Source organism: Equus przewalskii, chromosome 9 (assembly GCF_037783145.1).
Source record: "Equus przewalskii isolate Varuska chromosome 9, EquPr2, whole genome shotgun sequence".
Lineage (NCBI taxonomy): Eukaryota > Metazoa > Chordata > Mammalia > Perissodactyla > Equidae > Equus > Equus przewalskii.
This window is the reverse complement of record NC_091839.1, coordinates 54,696,050-54,721,920: the sequence shown is the minus strand read 5'-3', so window position 1 is coordinate 54,721,920 and position 25,871 is coordinate 54,696,050. Positions and strand designations below refer to the sequence as shown.

The 25,871-nt window shown below is 44.9% G+C and overlaps 1 pseudogene; it reads right to left on the bottom strand.

Annotated features, from left to right (window-relative positions):
- The window catches only part of LOC103554334 (piezo-type mechanosensitive ion channel component 1-like), a 42,380-nt pseudogene continuing 16,509 nt past the window's right edge, over positions 1–25,871 (bottom strand).

Here is a 25,871-nt window from a genome sequence, read left to right as displayed (position 1 = left end):
TGGGAGGATGTGTCACAGCTGCTGGCCTTGGTCTAGGGCATCTGCTCCTGTGGCCCGAGGAGCGCCACCCTCCTGGCCGGCTCCTTCATTCACTGTGGGTGAGGAGCCCGGCCCCTAGGTCTTCTCTTGGGCCCACTTGATCCTGGTCTCAGGCGAGTGGTACAGGAAGGTGAGCTTGGCACAGCCCTTCCTCCAGCTCCAGCTCCCACGTCTCCTGCACCAGGAAGACGGCGTGGCAGAGCTTGAGGAGGATGCAGTCCACACGCGGCAGCTCCTCGAACATGACGGAGCCCGAGATCTTGTGCAAGAAGCCATGCACAAACTTGCTGATGACCAGCAAGATGGATACGTAGAGCCCTGTGATCCCGTAGCCAGCCAAGGAGCTGAGGCTGGGAGGGCTGACTTTGTCAGTGAAGATGACCACATGCAACAGACTGCAGTCGGCCCAGGAGTCCAGCAGCTCGATGACTTAGCACATGCTCCCTCAGCAGCTGGAAGTGCACATCAAGGTAGTCGGCCTCCTCGATAGGCTGCAGCTGCTTCACTGGGTTGGCTTTAGGCCCTTTGGGGGTGGGGATGTACTTGGGGAAGAGGGTGGGGATGACCACTGACTGGTCCAAGGTGCCCTCGAGCAGGCTGGCCAGCTGCCATCGTATGGTGCTCTTGGGGACAGTGTCCAGGGTGTGCTTCTCGTTGGTGTACTCCATGGTGCTGCTTTCAGCCAGGTCCCTCTGGAAGTTCCAGGTGAAGCACAGGGTGATGTCAGCGGTGCCATTGTATAGCTCCCACTTCATCTGGGCTTGGCTTTGTGGGCTGATGCACCACAGCGCCATCCTCTGTCTGTGCTGTGACCATCTCCTCAGAGATAACCCGGCTGCTGAACTGCCTGGGCAGCTCCTCGTAGGCCTGGTGTGTGAAGAGCACGATGGATGGCTGCTGGGTGCTCATGGCGAACAGGGGCTTGTAGCCACTCAGCTTGAGAGTGAAGGTGACATCGATGGGCTGGTTGACAATGCTGACCACAGAGTGCACCTGAGAAATGAAGAGCAGCAGTGACCAGATGATGGCCACAAGGAACAGGATGATGAGACTGCCCATGCTGTACTTGACGATTTTTATTTCTTCTTCTGCCCCTTGGGCTGTGGGTATTTCTTTTCTGTCTCTCTGCCACACGTGATGCTGAAGACGTTGGTGTAGATGTACTCCCCGCACATCCAACTGGACAAGGACAGTGTGGTGTCCATCCACACCCAGTCCATCATGGCCTGCAGCTTCGCCAGGAACAGCACCAACGAGAACCCCTGGAAGAGGAAGAGGTTTGAGGTGGTTGTACTTCTCGGTGAGGAAGTTGCTGAGGATGCAGGTGGGGTAGCCACAGCTGATGTGGTATGCGGACAGGGTGAGGGAGATGCCCGTTACAAAGTACCACAGCTGGGCCACCACGTTCTGGCTGAACAGCCTCTTGGTGACCGTGGACAGGATGAAGAACATCCAGAGGTGGATGGCCAGCACGAGGAGGACCTGGAAGGCCAGCTTGCCTTGCACATCTTGTGTAGTCTGTAGAGGGCTCCGTCCATGGACGACCATAGTGCTGAACCGGGACAGCAGCATAACCAGCCCGGCCTTGGGCACCTGGTTGTCTGACAGGGATTTCGTGATGTCTGTGGCCACTGAGTGCTTCCCAAAAGCCCAGAAGGTGAAGATGGTGGTGATGAAGTCGACGACGTTGTCCAGGAACATGAAGGTATAGACATCGGAGTCCGCACGGTACTTGGTGCAGAATGTTCTGGAAGAAAGGTCAGCGGAGCCGATACAGGCTCTGGGCCAGGGACAGGCAGAAGCTCTGCAGCCAGAGCCCCGTAACCCTCACTCTTTGCCGGGGGCGACTCCGCCGCTTCTCTCTCCAGGTGGCTGCTGCCTCCGCAGCCTCCGCCTCCTCCCCCATCTCCTCCCCCTCCCCCTCCTCCTCCTCCTCCCCACCCTGGGCTTCACTGGCTGCCAGTCCTCGGGGTTTGGGGCTCTGCTTCCTCCTCCTAAAACGCAGACTGATGCGCTTGGTGTTGCAGGTGGTGAGTTCCACTGGGGTCTCGTGCCTGGGCCCATGCGTGCCTCGCTTCCTCATGGGTGTCGTCCTCGGTGGGGGTCCCGGCTACCTCTGACTCCTCGGGGGCTCTGCGCCTGCCTTGGTCAGGGGTTCCAGCAGAGCTACTGGCTCCTCCTCAGCCCCCTTCTCCTTCCCACTAACGCTGTCGTGCTCCTTGGAGAGCGGGTCTTCTTTGTGGACCCAGAGGTGGTAGCACAGCAGCTGGGCCAGTGGAAGAAGAGGGCCATGAGCGGCTTCAGGTAGTCCCTGACGCAGCCATCAATCTTCTCCAGACCCAGGATGCAGGGCGGGAAGGACTCGTTTTGGGGACGCCTCAGTGCCACGTGGCTGTTCCAGGGGAAGAAGCCAAACTGGAACAGATACTAGTTGACCACCAGGCCCTCGGTGAAGACGATGGCTGTCATTCTGCAGCACCTGCAGGGCCGTGGGATGGACAGCCTGGCCCACAGGAAGATGAGCATGGGCAGCATCAGGGAGGCAGCCGAGGCGGTGACCACGTGGGTGAGGACACCGATGACTTGGCACAGCTGTTCCGAGTGGGTGGCCCTATGCGGGTTCAAGGCCCCTGGCAGCCGCAGGCCTGGCCTTGCCCGCCGCTGGGCCCCCTGCAGCTCCGCATGCGCAGGCGGGTCCGGAGCGGCGGCTGGCAGCGCCCCTCGGGGTGCGAGCAGGCCCGGGGCTCCCGCGCAGGCAAGCCCCGGGCTGGAGGCCGTCGCCTAGTTGCTGCTGCTGCCGTGGGGGCTGTAGCTGGTGCTCAGGGTCCTCGTGCACCACGGTCGTGCTGCTCAGTGGCTCCTCGGCCCCGCGTCCGCCTGGGCTGTGCTCGGCCCCTCGCGGGCCTCCGGGGGGGCCTGGGCGCCGCTCTATACAGCTGCCCTGGCCGCCTGGCGCCTCGCCACCCGGAGGGGCTCCTGCGGGAGGAGGGACGCGTGGCCCACCCGCCCGCCAGCGCCACCCCCGGCCCACCGGACTGCCCGCGCCCGGCACTGCGGCGCTACGGGGCTGCGCCACGCCGCCTCGGTCTCCAGGCCCTCCCTTGGCTTCTGGCTCAGGCCGTCCTGCCATCCCTGCTCCTGCTGCATTGGTCACTCACGCTGGTATGCCATCTGGAAGGCGCTCTGTGCCCATGGCCTAGGGACTTGGGTCTCCTGCTCTTCCTTACTGATGGACTCGAACAGTAAGTAGTCCCTGAATGGATGAGGCCTGGTCCAGCCGGGGCAGCCACCACGGCCTCTGTGGCGGGGAGGGGCCCCCCGGACTGCATGGCCCTGGCTCCTGGCTGGGGCCCAGGGGGTCCTGGAAGTGGCCACGGCCCGCCCGGCCCTGCCTGTGCTTCTCCTGTGTGGCATGGATGGGCTTCATCTGTCTTTTAAGCTGGACCCGCGACTTCTCTGCTTGGAGGTGGAGGTCGATGCTTTTGAAGTCGGCAGCGTTGTAGAGGGTGAAGCACCTGGAAGCCTGCAGGGCGGTGGCCTGGAGCTCGGCCCTGACGTGCAGGAAGTAGTAGCTGCGGAAGATGCAGAGGGACAGCAGCAGGAACAGGAAGCAGACACTGTTCCAGAGGAGGCAGGTTCCCTCTGCAGGAGCAGGCAGTTCTGGTCCCTGCCCAGCCTGTTTCCTTGGGGTCATCGTAACCTTTGATGGTGTCCACGAGGCTAAAAAGCTGATTGACCTAGCAGAAGTTACTCTGTATTTGCTCCACGAAGACACAGGACAGAAGCAAGAGCATGGTCTTGGAGATGATGACAGTGACGTTATAGAGAATGAGACAGTCCCACAGCATGAGATGGGCACATGTCCTGCAGCAGGGTTGTACTGAAGAGCAGCAGGTAGAGGCCAGCAGGTAGCACAGCCCCAAGATGCTGATGTGGGTGGCCTCCATGACGAACACCACCGCCAGCACCAGCCAGAAGAGGTAGTGGAAGATGGCCACCTTCAGCATGTTGAGGTAGGACCTATAGTGGATGAAGTTGGGCACAGGGTTGGGCTCTCCCTGTGGGCTCCAGCAGGTGGGTGTTGATGCTGGCCTCACACTGCCACTTCTCCGTGTGCTAGGCTGAGTATGCTTGCCACTGCTGGGAGTTGCAGAGCAACAGGAGGAAGACACTGATGAGGTTCGTGGAGTTGGGGGCCCTGAAGAAGTCTGGCAGGTACAGCCACTTGATGAGCACAGAGGTCATGGGGATGGCCTGGTTCCAGCGCCGCTGCTAGTAAATGGATAGGGCAGGGGGGATGTCCGGGCACAGCAGGTACTGGTACAGCAGGAAAGCAGCAAGAAGAGGCAGTAGGTGGGCTGGAGGCAGGCAGTGACCTGCAGCACCAGTGGGTGAGGATGGCCAGCAGCCATGCAGGATGACCACGAAGTTCATGTGCTGCCCACTCACGTTCATGGCCATCAGGAAGCAGATCTCCAGCCCAAATTTGTAGAAGTTGATGAAGTACTTAAGGCAGCCGAGCAGGTCCTGGTCCAGCTGCTGGTGGGTGTCGCTCATCACAGATGGCCTGCGCAGGCAGCGGGGCCCGCAGGTGCTGCAGGTGATGGTGCTCCTGGCAGTGGTACACGACGGCCTCAAACACCAGCAGCAACAGGATCTGTGTGTGGTTGTGGATGTAGCCCAGGTTCAGGAAGCCCTTCTATACCCCAAACCAGTTAGCGTGGTCAACAGGACTCGGGTACAGCATAGACTGTGTGATCTCCATCTCCTGCAGGTTGGTGCTATTGGGGAAGGGCTTGGTGCAGTTGCTGGGGTACTCGTGGGGGCTGGCGATCTTCAGCTGGTAGAGCGTCTTGCACATGATGATGATGCAGATCCACGCAGTGGAGAGGCAAGAGGCCATGGGTGGGAAGTAGGGGTAGGGCAGGGCAAAGGCCCACAGCACAACCAGCAGGAGGTTCATCACTGACACCCCTTTCAGGGCCACCCAGATGGTGTACAGGGCCACCAGCTTGAAGATGTGCAGCTCCAGCAGGCGCTGCATGAACATCTGTATCTGGGTGAGGACATTCCAGAAACCAGTGGGCAGGTCCAGCAGCCCAGGCCCCACTTATTGGCTGCAGCTTCCGGGACCTGAGAGACCTGGTGGGGGGTGCAGCTATACTCAGCCCCTTGTCCCTGGGGGCCTCCTCCTTCTCCTGTTGCTGCAGCATGGGGTCCTGCTCACTGCGTACTGCCTGTGAGCCCAACATAGGAGGCGGTGCTGGGCAGGGGGACATGCTCCAGGTTGCTGAGCTGCAGGAAAGGCTGGTGGAAGTATTGAAGCTGCAGGATGCGGGCGAGCAGGAAGAAGCCAGGAGTGAGGATGCTGGAGGATGCTCAGCCCAGGACCCTCAGCTGCTCGTCAGTGAAGCCCGTCAGATCACACCAGTACACGGGGAAGTTCTGGAACTGGAAGGAATAGATGGCGATGAGCACCAGCCTGGTGTAGGCCACCACCAGCCTCCAGAACACCTTGAGCAGCTTCTGCCACAGGCTGTAGTAGACCTGGACGAGGATGAGGCAGGGCAGGAAGAGGAACACGTAGATGATCTTGTAGATGATGAGGCAGCTGGCGAAGCTGACCACGATGAACACGCCGGCACACGTGTTGATCCAGTACTTTGGGTTGACACCCGTGACCAGCTCCCTCAGGCTCCTGAGCAGTGTCTGCATCTGCATGGGCTTTGTGTCTGCTATGGTGACCTCCATCAGTGCAGTGGGGGCCTTTGGCTTCTTCAGCAGCATCTCCTTGACAAACTGGCATAGCAGGAGCCAGAAGGTCAGAGTGTACAGCAACATGGAGCTGAGGTTCAGGCAGGGGTAGTAAGTATGCTCCAGCCCCAGCTAATGCAGGCTGACAGGGCCCAGGGTGTGAGCAGCTCAGGACCCAGGTTGATGGTCCATGTGTAAGTGCAGGCCACACAGCGCCAGCCCGTAGAGCAGGATGAAGGGCGAGCTGACCATAGTAAGCTGGTGGAAGACGTATACAGTCCAGATGAGGCAGGCTCAGAGCAGCAGCGTGGAGGTCAGCCAGCTGGGGTAGGTAAGGCTCCACACCATCATGGTGATGAAGATACACACATAGCTCTGGTCCATGTTGAGGTGGCCCAGTCCATGCAGCGGAGACATCTCTCTAGGCTCAGCAGCCTGGGGCGCAGGGGGCACTGCTGGATGGGGCTGTGGCCAGTCAGATCATGCATGGTGCAGCTGTCGGCCTCGGTACCACAGGCCCTGGGGGCGTAGGCATCATGTGCTGGGCAGCCCCTTCTCCTTGGCTGCAGCAGACCTGGCCTGGCTTTGGGCCACTGGCCCAACTCAGTCAGCTCCGTCTCCCCATCCTTGTGGCCCTTGGCCACCTTCCTCTGGTCCAAGAGGTGGTATGTGGAGAACTTTAGGAGTGAGCTTCAGAAGCTTGACTACAAGACCTGCGAGGCCCTGGAAGAAGTCTTCAAGAGGCTGCAGTTCAGGGTCCTGGATCTGGAGCAGATGGATCTGGGTGAAGATCGTGCCTCAGCCCTCTTTGACAAGACCAAGTACTGTGAGCCGGCAGCCCCCTCAACATCTTCAACAAGCACGTTGTCACTGTGGGCCGGGAGGCCGCTGCCCAGGACTGGGGCAGAACACCTGTCAAATGGTAATGCAGGTGTCCTAAGGCGAGCTCAGGGAGGACAGCAGTCCCCTGTGGAGCAGAAGGGCAAAGGGTCTCTTGATCTTGATTTCAGTGCGAATACAGACCGTGAAAGCAGGGCCTCACAATAGGGCCTCACGATCCTTCTGACCTTTTGGGTTTTAAGCGGGAGATGTCAGAAGAGTTACCACAGGGATAGCTGGCTTGTGGCAGCCAAATGTTCATAGCAGTGTCACTTTTTGATCCTTCAATGTCGGCTCTTCCTATCGTTGTGAAACAGAATTCACCAAGCGTTGGATTGTTCATCTGCCAACAGGGAGCATGAGCTGGCATTAGACCCTCGTGAAATAGGTTAGTGTTTCCCTCCTGATAATCTCTTGTTGCCATGGCATTCCTGTTTAGTACGAGAGGAACCGCCCTGCCATCTTAAATAATCACAGTTCTGGAATTCACTTTAACTTCAAAGGAGTGTTCTTCACTAAGCTTCACACTTAGGAATTCTATTTTGTTAATGCTATTTGAATGAAAAGTTTAAAAACAAATGTACTACAGTCATATTTAGGACACTCAGAAGTTGTTTCTGGAAGGATTTTGAAAATTATGTGGCCCAAGGATTAAGCAGCAACCACTCAGTACCCATCAATTATTGCAGACTAGAATGAGGGCCCAGTGATGCTGCATCTTCCAACCCAACCTAAAAAAAAGGTGGAAATCTGGATATTTATGGGAAATCTCCAAATTTTTGAATTCAAAACTCTTAAAACTCTGTTACGGTCAAGGGCCCTGCTCTTCTAGTTTATTGGTATCCCACTTTGTCCTCAGCATGCTGTGGATTGTTTGATAGATGTTGCTAAAGAGTTTAGTTGAAGGAATTCTAGGAGATTGCAGGTCTTTCTAGATCTTAAGACTGACCCAGACAAGAAAACATTTATTAGCTTCAGCCTTTTAATATAAATATCGGCTATTTGGAACCAGATGGGTATTAAGAAGCCATGTCACTGAACTTTCTTCCCTCCTTAAGCTTTCACGCTTGATTAACCAGTCATTTATAAAGGTGGATCTTCAAATACACTGTGTTACCCCTGGAGGTGGCGTCCCCACTCAGCTAGAACTGGACGAAATGCTTTATAAGTAAGCATCTATTCTCCTATTCAGCTCACGTTTTAAGGATTGGTATCTTCTGGAAGTGAGGCTCTCATAAAGAAGTATCCTGGGCGATTTGACATTCAAGGAGAATGGCCTGGAAAACATGCCCTTGGAGAATCCAGCACCATTATTCAAAGCAAAGCTCTCAGTATGTTTAAAGCCATACTCGAAGTGACTAAAGATACTCACATTTTAAAAATTGAGAATGGGAGCCATTTTTTTTGGAGATAGAGATAGAATAACTCTTGTGGTCTTTTTCTCCTCGGCTGATTTGGGATCTCTGAAGTATTTGGAGCTCTTTACAGATGACTGGCCTGGTCCTTAGTCCCCTGATACCTTTCTTAACATTTCCCTCCTGAGGAAACTTTGTCTCATGGTAGAAGAATGAAGCCTCTGGCCACGTCCTGACGTTCTGGTGTGCTTCCACCAGGCTTTTTCAGATCCCAGGAAAAGTCAAGGGGAAGTGGGCTCCTCACACTTCTCTTTTCTACCTATAAACATTTAGAACTAGAAGCCTTTGAACCAACACAACTGGGTGTCTCAATATGTTTCGCCAGCTTAGGCAATCCTTTTAAAAAGGGACCATTTAATGGTGAAAATGAAAATCTTGAACATTCAGCCCTGGAGAATGCCTGATGGCTGGAGAACTCGAATAAGTGCAGTATAAGAATCTCTCTTCTGGAAGACTGAAGTGCTTTTACACTCTTGTTTGTGACTTCTCTTTTGTACTCCATTTAGGCAATGCAGATTTTTTCCACCTTAAGGAATAGTGATTGAGGTATACATTTTGTATACCAGTAGGCGACTGTGAGATACCTCTGAAAATTACCCACTAGCAAGTCCATTTCATGGTGAAGCAACATTTTGGCAGATGGACTTAGCTTAAAATTGAGACTGTCCTGAAGTGGCTTTTGGGATGACAAATTAATTCCATGTGGAACCCCACCAAACCTTTAGGCACTAAACGGAGCATGGTGTAAATGCTTGAAATGTACGTCACACTTGATGAGATGGCTGGCTTTTTTGATAAAAAGTGAGTCCAGAGGCTAGACATCTGGTGGTGTTGTTTATGCAAAAATATGTTGTCAAATTGCAGCATATAGAAAAATAATGATCATTGTTCTCTTTTGCTGCCATTCCAGGAGCATGTTCTTGTCGCTTTCTAGTCAAAATTATGTTAAATAAAAATCATAATAAATAAGCATCATAGTTTTCCACTTCCCAGTTGGTTGTTCTTCTGGAATGTGACTTATGACCTCTGCTTTGGGATGCTGCAGTTTCTTTGTTTCTCACACACATAGGTAAGATCTACTCAAAGCTTAAAGGAGGAGGATGTATATTTTTCAAAAGCGGACTTCCCTTTTACTATCTGCTTTTATCTATAAAAAAGAACATGTTGTATTTCTTCCTCTTCTGAAAGTAGTTTATTCCATTTCAGTTTGCTTTCCAATTCCAGTTAATATTTACTTATTATTTTGAAGGTATTCTTTATGGTTATCATCAAATTCTTAGTTTTACTTTTGTAAACTTTAAGATCTGTGACTTCAAATTATTGTTGTTCCTTTATTGATTATAAATAACCGTTATGTGTTTAATCTAAGGGACTTGCAAAATATTTCAGTTGATGGAGATAGTGTGTGTCACAGTGGTTTCAGTCGACCGTGATAATTCTGTCTGAAATATTCTGAATGTGAAGTTAAAGATGGTATAGTGATTTGATCTGCATATCTTACCTGTTCAGGCCAATATCTATAGGTTACAGTGGGAATGAGGTGCTCGTGTTCATTCATTTCTCTTCTGTCTGGAAAACTTTCCCCCTGTTCCTTTGTACCTTTGTCAAATCCTACTTATTCTTCAGGCATGTTGGTGTAGGTATTAATTATATGTTCTGCAAGCTGCTTACATTGACATACAATGAAAAGCTTCTTTCATGCAATGTTTCTCTAAATATGGAAAGTCTTAAATGGCCCACCTTGGGACCATACTTTCAATAATACATTGAAGAGACTTTCCCCAAATTGCCACTGTCAAGGAGAACCCAGCCCTGTGTTAAAGGAGGCAGTACAAAGCAATTTATATCAGTGGAAAAAATCTAAACTTTATTGAAATCACTGTATTGTTCACCGACAAACAAGGAGACTATAATTTTAAAGGCCTCCTCTGGTGACTGAACTGCCATTTGGCTGAATTGTCCTGGTCCACTGTGCGTGGATCCCTGCCCATAAAATGAAATCTCTTTGTTGCCTGTGGTTATAAGTTTTTGTTCTTTCACCGTAAATCTAGCCCAAAGACATTTCTTTACTGTAAATTTGTCTCTACTGAAGTGCTCATAAACCGTATCTGTTTCCATTACCAATGGTAGAACCGAGTTCTAGCATCTTGTAGAGTAAGCATATGCACCAAGAATCAATATGTGTTTTATTAGCACCAGGAGACTCATTGCATTGATTTTTTTTCTTTTTACCTTTATGGGCAATTGCTATAAAAAGGTAAATTAAAAAGTTAACCATCTGCTACCTCACTTTTCATTTAAAATCTTTTATTTGATTACTCTTTCCAGGTAATCAATGCTTTCTATTTTGCTATTATCCTGGCTGGTGAAGGAAGGTGGTTTTAATTTATGGCTTTTATTTATCTAACGGTATTGTCAGAGTCACAATCTTTATGCATCCTATTAGTAGTCTGGAAAATATTTCTTACTACATTGAAACAGAACAAAATTCAATTTAGAAATATAATTTCCTGCCATGGAGACACTTGATAACAGGGGGGAGATTAATGGAGCCCAGTGACAGAAACTTGATTTAAAGCAGGAGATTAATACTGCTTTATCAGCCTACCCTGCAAGTGAATTGGCTCCGAAAGAAAAAAAATCTGTTTGAAGTTGCTGAGTTGTCGACTTGGTAGTTGGAAAAAGGTCTCTGGACATTTATTTTGTTATTGCTGAGTATTTGCTGCATGCTTGTCTATTTGACAACATAGGAACAAACCTGCACACAACACCAGACTTGCTTATTTTACAGTAGTAACATGTTTCTTATTATTCCTTTTGATCCTGCAGGAAGCTTGAATGCTGTGGAGGTCAGCTTCTGACTTGAGGGGATTATACTCAGTAAATCATGTCAAAATTAACGAATAGAATTGCGCTGACACTCCGGTTTGGTTGGACTTAAGTAAAATATTTAAATGGTATTTTTAATTGCAAAACTCCTGACCCTAAATCGCATTATAAATACTTTTTCCTATCCTTTACAGAAGCCATTAATTTCTTTTCCCAACTATAAAAGTATGAATCTTCCAGAAGAATTTAAAGCAAATCTGAAGATTGCCTCAGTGGGTTTAAATGCCACTAGATCTGTTCTGAAACAAAATACGGAGCTTGGCGGACTGTTACAATGAGTACTAAAGGAAGTGGGTCCAAATTTTGACTTTTTTGATTTTTGTTCCCAGTAAATTAAAGTGTTCGTATTGCAGGAATTAAATTTTTGAACTTTGCGCTTGAGCTATATGAATTTTTAAACTTGGTATTTGTCTAATAAATCCCTCCTGGGAAATAAAAAAGAAATAGATAAAGTTCCTTACCCAGTAGCTTTACAAAAATGGCTGCATGTTTTTCAAAAGGTTGACTTTTTCCATTAAGAGTTTATGGATGAATTACTTAGTTACCTTATTACTGAGGTAAACAGATGTTTAACGACTTTTATTTGTTTTTACTGACTTTGAAATTTTGTAGAAGTGAACTGAAAAAAATAGTTTGCATTAATTTTTATTAAGTTTTGTAATAGAAACAGTATTTTGCCAGAAGTCAGAATATCTGGGTTGTATTTTAAGGTCATTTAACAACTTTCTGTGTTCTTCTGGACATTTTAAAACCACTTTCTGCTTCCAGGAGAACTGAGTAGTAATAATATCTGCCTTACTGCATCACAGGGTTATTGAGAATATTAAATGGGGTGATTTATGCAAAATGTATGACATATAAAGGGCTTTAGGAATCTAAAATCTATTACTTAAAATAATATTGGTATGTGTAGACTACTTTAGATACATTGCATTTAGGGTTTTATTGGAGGAAGGTGTATCATCTCACAGACATCTACCTTGATTTTATGTTGATGTAACTAAAGCTATCAATATTCCTTGGAATTGATCCACTGAAGGTTGTTTAAATGTTTTTAAGTACATGGAGAGTAATGCCCTGTAGTGCACTTCTCTTTGGCACTAAACACATGGAATAAAACATGTAAAAGAAATATAGGGCCAATTTGATTTGCTCATGGTGAGCTCTCAATACATTAAAAAAATGAAGGATAGTGAAGATGGTCAGAGTAGTGGATGTGAGATATGAGGGCTCTGAGCCACATGCTTTGGGTGGCGCTCTGTCTGATCTCAGCTGTGTGGCCTTTTTAGTCTTCATTAGCTTATGGACTCTCTTTGTTGGGTGCTTGGAAAACTACATTCGCCTGCAGGAATATTAGACCCTGTTAAAACTCTTCCTGGCTGAAGGCACAAACCAAACTCCCCCCACCCCCCACCCCGGTGAAGCATCTTAAAAGTAGCTAAGCATTCACTCGGAGGGGAAGGAGTTGCTTTCAGAAATTTAAAATCATTTTCAGGCCATAAGAATTTAGCAGAGGACAACCTGAAAGGGTTTTTAGTTTCAATGAACATGCATATGCCTTTATTTCCTCTTGTTTCACTGATCCAGAGGGACCTTTAGCGAATATGCCCCTTTGACCTTTTCCTAGTCATCAAATTACCCTCATCCTGCTTTTTCTCTTTTGCACTTCCTTTCCCAAATGGCTTTCTTTGGTGACGCAGTTTAAGTTGTGCAGTGCCTACTCCAGACGTTGCCACTTGGATTAATTTTAATCCCCTCCGTTCTGATTTTGCTGGGATGTGACCATCAAGCGTGTTGACCTCTTGGGAGCTAGTCTGGGTTTTGCCTGCGGTTCATGGCATACCCAAATTTACAAACATTTTATTTTCCATTCTTGGGAATACAGTAATGGAGAGTTTTCTTCTCTTTTAGTTTTCTTTTTTAACTCCCTCTTCTCTGTGCTGAGAGTGACATTTGGGAGCAGGAGAGCCAAGTATGAAGATTACTGACTGTGACAGCTCAGCTGCCTTTATGAGTCTGAGTTGGCAAATCAGACTCGGGAGACACAGACAGGCTTTAATCTAATACCACTCTTACTGGACTTTCTGGAAGAAAACATGACAGGAGACACAGAAAGGAGATACAGCATTGTCAACTCAAGGGGAAGCCCAGCAGCTACCCTAGGAGCAGCTTTTTTTGCCCCCTCACCCATGCAGGGCCAAGGTGTGAGAGCCAAGGTGTGTGGGGTCACCTTATCACAGAGAGGCCACAGTCCCTTTGCCCCACCAACCTTGTATATGGTTTTCATCAAGCCTCAGGTCTGCTGCCAGCTTGCAGATACCCCAACCCAGGTTTTTGTTTCGCACAATACAGAGGGAGGGACAACTGTTCCCATTTATCTTAACTCTACTGTTTCCAAGGAAACAAGGCCATAGCAGACGTGGTCATTCTCAGGCAGGCCTGCTTCAGCCAGGCCTGATGTTAACCCTTTATTCACAGTCACACATGATGCTGTAGAAATGGTAGCATCGATATATGCAATGCTAATGCTAAGCTTCAATGGGCTAGTAGTGTCTTTAATAGCAACATTTACCACTGTATATTTTCTAAGGCAATAATTAGAAAGAGAAACCCTTAGATATCCATCCATTTATCCATTCATCCATCCATCCAAGGCTCCACATTTACTAAGTGTACACTGCATGCCTCACCTGATTTAAGTATGGAGGATGCAAAAATGCACAGGAGGATGCAGCAGGACACAGATCTCGTTACTGAACGCTTCAGAAGCTGGAGGGTAATCTCTCTGAGTTTGGGATACTACAACACAAATCTCCAGGTTCTATACAGAACAGAATGCTGTGGGAGCACAGAGAAGAGAGCAACTCAGTCTTTTGCCAAAATTTTGTATCTTATAGACTTTATTCAGCCTTTCCTTATGAGCAGGTCCATATAGAATTGTAACTGATATTCTTAATGATTACTCTGGGATGTTGTAAGATCATAAGGTGCCCTCTGAATCACAGAAAAGAATTTGGGGTTATCTGTATTTTATTATATTCTAGACCACAAATATTAGGATCATCTTTGTATTCCTCCCAGCACATTAACACAGTATTGTGTGTCTAGGAAGTGATTGACAAAGGTTGTTAAATTAAGTCTAAATAATGCTGCTGGGGCATTTCACGATATTTAGGACATTAAGTTATAAAGTCTTATTTTAAGAAAAATAAAGAAGAGTGCTTCAAATCCAAACTTATGGAACTTATGCCTTCTAAGAGTTCATATGTGCTGATAAAAGAGAATTACTCAAAACACATTAGATAAGTCCATTAACTATAGTTCTGTAATTGACTAGGTAGGGGAGGGTAGAGTGTTGAGGCGTGTTACAGCCCTACCCTTGAAACAGATGTCAAGGGGTGTACCTGCTGCCTTACACAACGTAGGTTCTGGATGTCAGCATCAGATGCAGTTCTAAGCAGAGGAAGCTGTGGATCTGACCTGGTCATTCTGATTTCATTACCTAGGATTCTTGTTTGTAACATTCACAGATTTTTCTTTTTTGCCTCGTTGTCTGAGTAGAAAACTAATTCATGAGTCTTTTTCCAGTTTGGGGAGAAGCCAAGTTTAATGTTAGCTGGGAATGTGTTCAATATTTTTTAGTTTCAGCAGTTTCTGAGTGCTTACTAAATGGCAGACACTTCCACGTGAATTATCTGATTTGATTCTCAGGGTAAGCCTTTTATAATTTTTCACTTTTCAACTGAGAAAATTAAGTTCTGAGAAGTTGAATAACTTGGCTGAGTCCCATGGCTGGAAAATGGTGGAGTTGGAATTTCAACTCTTGTCTTTTTTTTTTTTTAATTTTTTTTATTGAGTTATTGATAGGTTACAATCTTGTGAAATTTCAATTGTACATTAATGTTTGTCAGTCATGTTGTAGGTGCACCACTTCACCCTTTGTGCCCACCCCCCACCCCACCTTTCCCCTGGTATCCACTAAACTGTTCTTAGTCCATAATTTTAAATTCCTCATATGAGTGGAGTCATACACAGATTATCTTTCTCTTGCTGGCTTATTTCACTTAACATAATTCTCTCAAGGTCCATCCATGTTATTGCAAATGGAATGATTTTGTTCTGTTTTGCAGCTGAGTAGTATTCCATTGTATATATGTACCACATCTTCTTTATCCATTCATCTGTTGCTGGACACTTAGGTTGCTTCCACATCTTGGCTATTGTAAACAGTGCTGCAATAAACATTGGGGTGCATAGGACTTTTGGGATTGCTGACTTCAAGCTCTTTGGATAAATACCCAGTAGTGGGATGGCTGGATCGTATGGTAGTTCTATTTTTAATTTTTTGAGGAATCTCCATACTGTTTTCCATAGTGGCTGCACCAGTTTGCATTCCCACCAGCAGTAGTATGAGGGTTCCTTTTTCTCCACAACCTCTCCAACATTTGTTGCTATTAGTTTTAGATATTTTTGTCATTCTAACGGGTGTAAGGTGATATCTTAGTGTAGTTTTGATTTGCATTTCCCTGATGATCAGCGATGATGAATATCTTTTCATGTGCCTATTGGCCATCAGTATATCTTCTTTGGAGAAATGTCTGTTCATGTCTCCAGCCCATTTTTTGATTGGGTTGTTTGATGTTTTGTTGTTGAGTTGCGAGAGTTCTTTATACATTATGGATATTAAGCCTTTGTCAGATATATGACTTGCAAATATTTTTTCCAAGTTAGTGGGTTGTTTTTTTGTTTCAATCCTGTTTTCATTTGCCTTGAAGAAGCTCTTTAATCTGATGAAGTCCCATTTGTTTATTCTTTCTATTGTTTCCCTTCTCTGAGAAGGCATGGTGTCTGAAAAGATCCTTTTAATACTGATGTCAAAGAGTGTACTGCCTACGTTTTCTTCCAGAAGCCTTATGGTTTCAGGTCTTACCTTTAGGTCTTTAATCCATTTTGAGTTTATTTTGGTGAATGGTGAAAAAGAATGGTCAATTTTCATTCTTTTACATGTGGCTTTCCAGTTTTCCCAGCACCATTTGTTGAAAAGACTTTCTTTTCTCCATTGTATGCCCTCAGCTCCTTTGTCAAAGATAAGCTGTCCATAGATGTGTGGTTTTATTTCTGGGCTTTCAATTCTGTTCCATTGATCTGTGCATCTGTTTTTGTACCAGTACCATGCTGTTTTGATTACTGTAGCTTTGTAGTATGTTTTGAAGTCAGGGATTGTGATGCCTCCCGTTTTGTTCTTTTTTCTCAGGATTGCTTTAGAAATTCGGGGTCTTTTGTTGCCCCATATGAATTTTAGGATTCTTTGTTCTAATTCTGCAAAGAATGTCATTGGGATTCTGATTGGGATGGCGTTGAATCTGTAGATTGCTTTAGGTAGAACGGACATTTTAACTATGTTTATTCTTCCAATCCATGTGCATGGAATGTCTTTCCGTCTCCTTATGTCATCATCCAATTCTCTCAGAAAGGCCTTGTAATTTTCATTATATAGGTCCTTCACTTCCTTAGTTAAGTTTACCCCAAGGTATTTTATTCTTTTTGTTGCGATTGTGAATGGTATTGTATTCTTGAGTTCTTTTTCTGTTGGTTCATTACTGGAGTATAGAAATGCTACTGATTTGTGCAAATTGATTTTATACCCTGCAACTTTGCTGTAGTTGTTGATTACTTCTAACAGTTTTCCAATGGATTCTTTGGGGTTTTCTATATATAAGATCATGTCATCTGCAAACAGTGAGAGTTTCACTTCTTCCCTCCCTATTTGGATTCCTTTTATTCCTTTTTCTTGCCTGATTGCTCTGGCCAGGACCTCCAGTACTATGTTAAATAAGAGTGGTGATAGAGGGCATCCTTGTCTCGTTCCTGTTTTCAGGGGGATGGGGTTCAGTTTTTGCCCATTGAGTATGATGTTGGCTATGGGTTTGTCGTATATGGCCTTTATTATGTTGAGGTAGTTTCCTTCTGTGCCCATTTTGTTCAGAGTTTTTATCATAAATGGCTGTTGGATCTTCAACCCTTGTCTTTTGATTCAAAGGGTAATAATGTTCTATTCATTATACCACTACCAACTGTAAGTTGAGAAGGAAAAACAAGAAGAATTTTCTGGGAGCATTTAGAAGTCAGAAGGTAAGAAGCTGTAAAGATAAGAAGCCCTAAAGTCACTGTAGTGTCTTTTTGGTCCCTCAGACAAGCAAGTTTAGCATATGCTTCTGGGTCTTCTTCAGATCTCACCTTGAATATTATCACTTCACAGAGGATTTCTCCTACCTCTTTATTTTCTATCCCAGTGTAATGTTTGTTTTCTTTATTGCATGTTTCTTAATTTTTATTCATATTTACCTCTTAATCTATTTATTATCCATTTCTGCCTTTGGGCTATGAGGTTGATAAAGCCATTGTCTCTCTGGTGTCTATCACAATGACTGCAATATAACAGACACTCAGTAGATACTTGTGGAATGAGTAAATGAAAGATGGCCAATGAAAGGACCCAATGCAGATGCCTATCACCATTAATCCTGATTAAAAATCAGAATTGGCAAAATTGGAATTGTTTAAAATTGTCTGATTGAACACATATATTTAACCACTACTCCCTCCCCAAATCTATCCCCACAAAATAAGAGTAAAAGGTTTTACTTAACAAGGAATAAATCTTGAAGGAAAAGGAGAGCAGAATAAGATAACAGACATGAAATTCTGGAAGCTGGAGTGCAGATGAATTAGTTGCAAATGGGTAAAGCAGATTTGAGAAATCTGAACCCTGGCTCAGAGTTGGGAAAGTTGAAAAAAGCAATCTGATTAGCACTGCAAAACCCCAAGAAAGCCCCAGAATTGGTGTCACAGGTTCTTCTAAAAGGGGAAGTAGAGGTAGGGCCAAGAATAGGACTGATTAAAAATCTGTTTGAGATGCCGTGGTAGAGAAATTTGGGGCTGTGCCCCAAATCCAGTCTCCCTTTCTTCCTTTTGGAATAGAACCCTCTCATCACCAAGTTGTAGCTGAGCACGTGCTGCCCTTCTGGCAATTACATTTCTCAGCCTTTCCTACAGGGAGATATGGCAACATAAATAAATTCTAGCTAATGGGATATAATTGGTTGTGCCCTTTGAAAAGAAATTAATTGCCCTTCAGTTTCTCTCTCCTTTCTTCCTGTGGGCTGGAAGGTAGATATCATGTGATGAGTTAGTTTTGATCATGCAGATGAAGAGAACCTCCTAGCACAGGCAGAGCAATAAATAGAATGCACCTGGATCTTTCGATCATCTCATAGAGCAAAGTCTACCTATCCAGGACCATCTGCTTACTTCTGAACTATTTTTTGAGAGAGAAATAAACTATCTTCCTAATTAACATAGAAACAGATCTTACGATCTTCTCTCCTACTCTGCACAACCAGGTGACTGCTTCTTGCCTACTCTAACAGGACCGTTTTAAAAACAGGGAGATAAAGTGAATACTTACATATTGACAGTTGTGACTCCACTCCCTCTCCACTTCTTGTCCCAATAGTTCCCAGAATGTAGAGTCAGGCTTCACCTATAGACAGGAGACTGAAGAGACTTGTCTGAAAAATCTGACTAGCCCAAGAGAAAAGATCTTCATCACCTGACATTGAATGTTTGCCAATGAAGTGGCCTAGGCAGATGACCATGCAGGAGAACAAAGTTGCCAAGCTTTGCCCATGCACACAGAGCTTCCAATAACTTGTTAGTGCAACACTTGTAAATAGAGGCAGACAACCAGGTTCTTCAGACATTTTAGGAAAGCATCCAATAAGGCAGACAGAGAAAGAAACAACCTAAAAAAACATCTTGGAGAGAATAGACACTAGGAAGGCAATAGGAAGAAGAAAATATGACCAAAGGAAGTTACTAATATAGTCAGAGAGGTGAAAGAAGATACTACAGCCATAGACAAAAATTAGTGGCTATAAAGAAGTAACATTCCGAAAACAATAAGAGATCTTGAAACCTAAAACTATGAGAGAAGAAATGAAAATTCAGTGGAATGTTGTGAAGATAAAGTTGAAGAAGTTGGCCAGAATGTAGACCAAAAAATAATTTTACAAATATCTCAGTGTTGAAGGACAAAAGTTTCCAGAATCAAAGAGCCCATGGACTTGTGGGAATGTAAATGGATCCAACCAATTTGGAAAACAGTTTGGCCTTGCCCATGGAGTAGGAAGTAGGCATGTGTGAGCGGTGGTGTTTTTATAACAAGACTGATAGTCTCATTAGACCGTTTAAAAAATGTGCTTATGTCTCCAAATAAGATATACAGGTGGCCAATAGGCACATGAAAAGATGCTCAACATCACTAATCATCAGGGAAATGCAAATCAAAGCAACACTTAGATATCACCTTACACCAGTTAGAATGGCTATAATCACCAAGACAAAAAATAAAAAATGTTGGAGAGGATGTGGAGAAAAGGGAACCCTCGTATACTGCTGGTGGGAATGTAAACTGGTGCAGCCACTACAGAAACAGTATGGATATTTCTCAAAAAATTAAAAACAGAAATACCATATGATCCAGCTATCCCACTACTGGGTATTTATCCAAAGAACTTGAAATCAACAATTCAAAGAGACTTACACGCCCCTATGTTCATTGAAGCATTACTCCCAATAACCAATACGTGGAAGCAACCCAAGTGCCCATCAACTGATGATTGGATAAAGCAGATGTGGTATATATATATACAGTGGAATACTACTCAGCCATAAAAAAGACAAAAGTGTCCCATTCGCAGCCACATAGATGGACCTTGAGGGTATTATGTTAAGCAAAATAAGCCGGAGAAAGACAAACACCGAATGATTTGACTCTTAGGTAGAAGATAAACAAACTTATGGACAAAGAGAACAGAAGTGGTTACCAGTGGGGAGGGGGTTGGGGGTGAGCACAAGGGTTGAAAGGGCACATTTATATGGTGTCTGACAAACAAGAATGTACAACTGAAATTTCACAATGCTATAAACTGTTATGACCCCAATAATGAAAAACATGCTTATGTAACTTTTTTAAACATAAAACTAACCTTTTTAAAGAAAGCTATTATGCCAGTTTCTTTTCATTACTATTATTAACAATAATAGCTACTGTTTACTGAGGACCTTCTATCTGTTAAGCATGGAAATAAGTTTTTTCAGACATTCTTTCTAATTTTTACGTGAGTCCTGCAAGTGAGCTATTATCATCCTCATTTACAGAGAAGAAAGCTATCCCTCTAGAGAAGTTAAATGACTTTGCCAACGCCACACCTCTGGCTCCACAGCCTGCCCACTGCATTCTAGACCCGCCTTTACTTCTCTGAGGCAGTTTCCCAGAACCCACCTGCGGATAAGCATATTCCTGACTTTATAGGAGACGTGGGAACTGGGGATCACATGGCTTTGCTGTGTGACGTACATTCATGACGGTGGCAGCGACAACAGGAAGTTCTGAATTTGATCACAAGAAGTGACCACTTTGTTCTCTTCTGGCAACTGGAGGCATTTAGGGGGCTTCTCTGCTGGCCACCGGAGGGAGAGCCCGCAGATGCCAGGGGCCTTTCCAGCAGAAACGTGGAGTAAAATTGGGAGGATGGATGGCAAGTGTCAATACGTGGATGAAATATGGCTTTGGATTCTCTTTTTTTGTGAGCTAGTTTGAGACTGCTGGGTTCTGCTGAGGCAACTTCTAAGTAAACTAGAACTGACAGATAATAAACATACAGCGAGGGCTGTAGCAACAGAAATCGATGCATTTCAAGTTCCACCTAGGAGAAAACAGTCAAGATGTTTCAAGTCCTTTTAGAGTGATAAATGCAATTTACACAATAAGCAAGAAGCAATGATTGGGACTAGATGGTGTAAGATCCCATCTAGGAGATGGAAAAGAGGTGTCTGATGGGGGTGATGTTGCTAACCGGAGGGACTGCCAGCACATCAGCTTTGAAAGTTATAAAGAACTTGTGAATATAAGCCAGAGGCAGGAAAAGCTTCGGTTCTGTGTTGATCCCCGTTACGCTCCTAACGGTGACAGGCCCAGTCTGGACAGTGCAGCAGACTGCATTTGTTTTAAGCGATATCACTTTGCTTGTCTGAGAGAAGTGCAACCAAACAATGGTCAGGTCTACACATATATAAAGACATTTTATGCAGGTCGAGGCAGGATGAGCCCATGTGTTTCCAGAGAGCTTTCCCCAGGCCACTGTCAAATCTTATACTATTTGTTACGCTTAATCTGAATGGCACACTCCATTGGTGGGAGCCTTGCAGGCCACAAAATGAACTCACTGACGTTTTTACTATGATATTTGTTATAAAATAGGCCTTATGCATTCCCAAACCTGTAAAGTCCGTGCATTTCAATAATCATATAGCGGGGCCATGGGAGTGGAGGGAGATACGCCATTCCCCCACCCAAGGTCATACTCTTGATGTTGAGGCCACTGTCTTTCCATCCCTCTTGTGACGGGGGGTGGGGGGGGTGCTTTGCCAAGAGGCAACAGGCCCTCTTGCTGTGGGCCAAGCCTAGCCTTTGGAGTTGCCACAGCAGAGGGACTCTGAGTAGCGTTTGACCCAGTGAAATCCTGCTCTCTCAAGGCCACTCTGTGACCCTGGGCAAATTCCCTAACCTCTCTGAAACTAGGCATCATCTGTTGTAAAATGGGATGACGTGATTCCCTGCTTTAGAGTGCCGCTGTGAGCATTCAGTAGGATAACGCGTGTGGAGCACGCAGGAGAGCCTGCACAAAATCAGCACGCAGTAGACGTCAGCTTTATACAGTTACTTCATTACTCTAAGCTTCCTTTCCTAAGTCCTAGAATGGGGACAATAAAACCCTCCTCCTGGAGTTGTTTGTGGAATTAGAGCTAGTGTCAGTTGAGAGTCCAGCTCACGATGAGTCCTAGATGAATGGTGGTCATTATTCCTTAGCCCTGCAAACTCCACCAGAGGCTGGAGTTGCTGAAGGATTCAGTGGCTTGAGGGTTGATCCCTCAGGAGACACACAGACTGAATGGAGATTAGTTAAGTTAATAAGATATGGTGTCTTTTCACTCTCTTTACCTCCTCTATTAGGCTCTTGGAATGGATGCACCCCTGGCTCACCAGGCTCTGGGTGGAGGCTTCATCCCAGGCAGTGACTGTCAGGATGTGCCTTGTTTCCTGGGTTCCAGGCCCAGCTTCTTCTTTCTTAACTGTTCCTCTCTCCTTTATTGCACAAAAAAGATTTAAGAATTTATGGTTGAAGGAATAAAATTGTCTGGGATCATCCAGTGTTCCAGTTAACTGTTGTTTTGTGAAAAAAAAAAGAATCAGCCTAAAATTTAAAGACTTAGAATGACAACCGTTTTATTACCTCTGAGGGTCTCTGATCAGGAGTTTGGGAAGGGCTCACCTGGGCAGTTCTGGCTCTGGGTTGCTCATGTGTTTGCAGTTAGACAGTGGCTGGAACCGGGACATCAGGAGCCTAGAGCATCCGGGGGCACCTCTCTCTTCATGTGGTCTCAGCACTTGTGGTCTCCTTGCGGGGATATTTTGATTTCCTCACAGCATGGTGGCCTCAGGGTAATTCAGATTGCTCTTGTGATGGCTTAGGGCTCTAGCCCCCGAGTGTTCCAGAGAGCCAAGTGGAAGCCGTATTGCCTTTTATGACCCAGGCTCAGAAGCAGGACTGGCTACTTAATTTGTGGGGCCCAGTGCAAAATGAGAATGTGAGTCCTCTCGTCAAAAATTATTAAGGATTTCAAGATTGCAACAGTGGAGCGTTAAACCAAGTGAGGGGCCCTTCTCAGCACAGGGCCCTCTATGACTTCATGGGTGCTACAACTATAAAAGTTACAGTGGTACTCTCACCATATACTATTGGTCACTAAGGTCAACCCAAACTCAAGGCGAGGTTGAACCCACCTTTTGGTGTCACCTTTTGGTGACAAAAGTGTCAAAGAATTTGCAGATGTACTAAAACCCTCACATCCAGATTCCTCAGATTCCTCATTTCTTTGACTTGTCTGTGTTCTGCTGATCATTCTCTTCATTCTTGCTTCATGTATATTATTCTTCCTTATATTAGGGTTCTTAGTACTATTTACAGATTTTTAAGTTTTTTTTGAGCTTAGTCAAATTTAGATTTTAAATAACATCTTGAACAATTGTATGGAAATATGACTTTCAGATTTACTTGATGAAATGCTTCTGACCCCCTGGAAATGGCTGGCCAGAGTGTTCTGCCTTTTGCTGAGCCCTTAGCTCTGTGGCCAGCTGCCTCTGGGTTGTGTTCCTTTGTGTTAATCATCGTCCAGGGCAGAGGGAGGGGTCGAATTCATTGAATTCCTCAAAGAGGAAGAATAACTTCTTGATTGGGATTCAAACTGAAGAGAAAAAAATATATGTTCCACCCCCACCCCAACACACACACACACACACACACACACACACACGTACACCCCACTCTTTGGACAAATGTGTGAACAGTGCCCTCTCCTCGGATACATTGAATGTCTTCTTTGCCCACTGCAGCTGAGGGTTGTCTATTTAATTCTCCTTGTCATGTGGGCTTCATCAAGATTTTCCAGATTGTCTTCTTCTCAGGCCACTGAGTTTCTTAATTCTTAAAACTAATTATGTATTAACTAGCTTGTTCATGTCACTTTACATTTACATGGCACTTTCAGTTTTATCATCACCCAATTGGAACCTCACAAGAAACCCTCATAGTGTTTGTCCCTGTTGATAGTTGAGAACACTGAGGTTCCAAATGTAAGTCCCTTTTTCCAGATCACACAGCTTTTATGACATGGAGCTGGAAACCGAACCCAGATCTTCTAATTTTAAATAATAAATAAATTCTATATTCAATATTTACAAAATAAATAAACTTTAACTTTAAATAATAAATAAATAGATAAGTGTGCGTTTTCATTGCATCATGCTACCCCCCCTTTGAATTTCAGACTTCACTGAATTCAGTCCTCAACGAACAAAAAAAAAAGATTGTATATAGTCAGTTCTTCATTATCTATGAAGACAACAAGGCTCAGTGATGCTGGCAATGGTAAATCACAGATAACTGGCCAAGTGTTTCAAGGCCTTGCTTGAACCTTTTTTTCCTTAATCTTTTGAATGGGTAATATATGAACATGATAAAAAGATCAAAAGTTTTCATCCATCCTACATCCTACAATGTACACATATAATAGTATACATATGTTCCTTAAAACACTCACAAACAGTAGCATACCCTACATTCTGTTCTGCACCTTCGTTTGTTTCATATAGCAGTAGAACTTGGGGCTCATTCACTTAGAGCTATCTACTCCCATTATCTACTGCACAATATTTCACTGTACGTCTGCGCTATCACTTATTTAACCAGTCCTCAGCTGAAGGGTATTTTGATTTTTATCTGATTGTTTTCTTTTACCCAAACAAATGTTACATTTTAATTTCCCTTTACATACTTATTTATATCCACATGACAGTATTTTTACAGGATATATTAGGGTCAGAATATGTATATGTAAAATTTTCAGAGATACTTAATACTTAATTTTTATATAAGTGGAATTTATATGTCAAAACCTTGTACATTTATATATATATATATATAATATTTCTTTTGCTGAGGAAGATTAGCCCTGTGCTAACATCTTTTGCCAGTCTTCTTCTTTTCTTTGCTTGAGGAAAATCAGCCCTGAGCTAAGATCTATGCCAGTCTTCTTCCACTTTATATGTGGGTCACCACCACAGCATGGCTGATGAGTGGTGTAGGTCCATGCCTGGGATTCGAACGTGCAAACTTGGGTTGCCAAAGCTGAGTGTGCTGAACTTAACCACTATGCAACCAGGCCAGCCCCTGTACATTTATATTTTTGATAGATACTCCCAAATTTCTCTGTAAAGAGGTTGTTGGAGGAGGTCTTTGAGGACATGACTAGTGGCTGACTTTTGAGCTGGACCCAGGCAATCAGATGCTCCTCACCCCCTCCTCTGTCCTTGGAATGTGTGTTCCACTCACCATTCCCACAACGGGAGCCATTTTCAAGGGTGCAGGCTTGAGAGGGTAAGGTCTTGTTGAGACCATCTGGACAGTATGCATGACTGAACCCAGTTAAGGCCTCTTACAGGCATACCTCCGAGATATTGTGGTTTCAGTTCCAGACCACTGCAATAAGGTACATATCGCAATAAAGCGAGTCATATGAATTTTTCAGCTTCCAAGTGCATATAAAAGATATGTTTACACTATTCTGTAGTCTATTAAATGTGCAATAGCATCATGTCTAAAAAAACAATCTATGTGCCTTAATTAAAAAATACTTTATTGCTAAAAAATGTTAACCATCACCTGAGCCTTCAGTGAGTGGTAATCTTTTTGCTGGTGGAGGGTCTTGTAAAAAATGCATTATCTGTGAAGTGCAATAAAGCGATAAAGATTCTGGCAGATGGGTGCAGAGATTTACTCATCTTGTGACTGCCCAAGACGAGCCTTGTATGTAAGTTTTCTTGCTTATTAAACCTGCCACCTACCAATCTGGAGTGATCTGCCTCTTCCTTTGGTCTCTCCTTGCCCTCCATGTACGGTGCTAGTTTCAGATTTCACCTGTGGAACTCAGGTTGTGAAGCAACAGTTGTACTATTTACAATCCTAGCAACTTTGTATGAGAGTGTTTGTTTCACCTCTCCGATATCACATGCAATCACATTTTTGTTTTTCTCCAATCTGATAGTTAAAAAGTGAAATCATAGTGTTATTTGAGTTTCACTTATTTTGAGTAAGGTTGACTACCTTGTAATATGCTGGAAAGCCATTTGTATTTCATTTTCTGTGACTTACTGATTTTGCCCATTTTTTCCTTTGAGTTGTTCATATTTTCTTATTGACTTTTTGGAATCTT